Raw genomic sequence first — 2,633 nt, 5'->3', positions numbered from 1 at the left:
CATATACCACAGTTTATTAATCCATTCGTGGGTCAATGGGCATTTGGGCTTCTTCCATGACTTAGCAATTATGAATTGGGCTGCAATAAACATTCTAGTACAAATATCTTTGTTATAATGTGATTTTTGGTCTTCTGGATATATACCTAGTAGAGGAATTGTTAAAGGAATATATACCTGGTAGAGGAATTTTTAGATCCCTAAGTGTTCTCCAAACATCTTTCCAAAAGGAACATATTAATTTGCATTCCTACCAGCAGTGTAGAAGTGTTCCCTTTTCTCCACATCCATGCCAACAACTCTGGTTTTGAGATTTATGATGTGGGCTAATCTTACTGGAGTTAGATGATATCTCAAAGTGGTTTTGATTTGCATTTCTCTGATGATTAAGGATGGTGAACATTTTTCACATGTCTGTAGGCCATGCGCCTGTCTTCTTCAGAGAAGTTTCTCTTCAAGTCCCTTGCCCATCCTGAGATGGGATCATTTGTTCTTTTCTTGCTAATACATCTGAGTTCTCTGTGGATTCTGGTTATTAAACCTTTCTCGGAGACATAACCTGCAAATATCTTCTCCCATTCTGAGGGCTGTCTGGCTGCATTCCTTACTGTGTTCTTGGCTGTGCAGAAGCTTTTTATTCTGATCAGGTCCCAGTAGTGTATTTTTGATGCTGCTTCAATTTCCTGGGGAGGGTTCCTCCCCATAAAATATTCGCCCAGGCTGATTTCTTCAAGAGTTTTCTCTGCACTTTTTTCTAGTATTTTTTTGTTTCATGTCAGATAGAGAAAATTATAATGTGCTGAGAGTTTTTATTGTGAAAAAAACTGTTGAAGGTTGATAGAATGGTTTTTCCTTTTCATCTGTTGATATGGTAAATTACATTGATTGATTTTTGAGTTTGAACCAAGTTTGCATTTCTGGGATAAAGCCCACTTAAGATATGCTATATTATTATTTTTATGTATTACTTGTTTCCACTTCATGTTTCATTGGTGGGAGTTTGTATTTAAGTTCATAATGGATTTATTTCTGGTTTTCTTGCAATACCTAATAATCTTGGCCTCATAAAGTGAGAGAACTATTGAGAACTATTTCTTTCTGGAAGACTTTACATGGAATTGATGTTATTTCTTCCCTAAACGTTGATAGAATAACTAGTGACACCTTCTTAGTTTAGAGCAGGGATACTCAAACTTTTTAAACAGGGGGCCAGTTCACTGTCCCTCAGACTGTTTGAGGGCTGGAATACAGTTTAAAAGGACAGGCAGTGGCTAAGCAGGACAGGCAGCAGCAGCAAAAACACCCAGCAGGAAGGATAAATGTCCTCAGTGGGCCACATGTGGCCCACAGGCCATCGTTTAAGGATGCCTGGTTTAGAGTTTTCTTTGCTGGAAAGTTTTTTATTTTTATGAATTAAATTTCTTAAATGGATGTAGGACTCCTCAGATTATTTCTGATTGAGTTTTGGCAATTTATGTCTTTCAAGGAATTTGCCCATCTTAAGTTATCAAATGTATTGGCATGAATTTCTTTGGAATATTACCTTGTTATTTATGAAAATGTCAGTAGGACTATAATAATAGTCCTCTCCATCATTTCTGATACTGGAAAATTGATCTCTCTTCTTTATCAGCCTGGCTAAGGATTTATCAATTCTATTGATCAGTCACTTTTATTCTCAGTCATATGCAGATTTATTTGTCAAATAGCATACTCAGAACCTAATTTTAAAAATTGTTCCTTTTCAGTATCATTTATCACATGCAGTAAATAGGAGCTTTTCTTTAAAGAAAACTCCCATAGATTTAACATACTATGGTTTTAGAGAGTTTGCACAAATTCATAGGTGTTCTTAAGTTAGAATGGTGAAATATTTCATGCTAATATACACAAATTAGCACCCAGAAATATGTTTGTTTTCTTTTTACTGAACTCTTCCCTTCCACCAACATAATGTGAAACGTGAGAGAGAAAAAAAACCTTTCCAAATAAAATTAATGTGAAGTTTCTTTGGTCACGAACAGCCTATAAGTCAGATTACATTTAGATAATATCTTCAGTTCAAGTGCAGGAGAGTGCATTTTTTTAGATCTCTGTGGTTTAGGCTTTTGGTGTGTACTTGAGAGCATTATCATAGTATCGTGAATTCAGAAAGTAGACATCTTTCTGACTTGTGCATTTGCTTAGAAAGCAACACTATTCTTGCTTTGACAGCACACACACTAAAATTAGAATGAGACAGGGAATATTAGAAAGAACCCAATCCTGAAAAAAGCAACAATTTTCATTATACACATTGAATGTTAAATAAGGCATTCAACCTGCAACTAAAATTGGGCAGAGATGAGAAGTGTCATGAATTAGGTATAGGAGAATTCTTATTTTGTGGAATAATTCATAGGTTCCTCTCCCTTGGCAAGAATGTTTTTTATTTTTTTGAGACAAGGCCTCACTTTGTCACCTAGGGTAGTGTGCAGTGGTGCCATCATAGCTCACTGCAGCCTCAAACTCCTGTGCTCAGGTGCACCACCACGCCAACGTAATTTTATTTTTATTTTTTGTTGTAGAGATGTGGCATTGCTGGTATTGTGCAGGTTGGTCTCCAACTTCTGGTCTCAAGTGAATCCTCCCGC

This window comes from Otolemur garnettii, unplaced genomic scaffold, assembly GCF_000181295.1.
Source record: "Otolemur garnettii isolate 467f Iridium unplaced genomic scaffold, OtoGar3 scaffold00028, whole genome shotgun sequence".
NCBI lineage: Eukaryota > Metazoa > Chordata > Mammalia > Primates > Galagidae > Otolemur > Otolemur garnettii.
Note: the sequence above shows the minus strand (reverse complement) of the source record.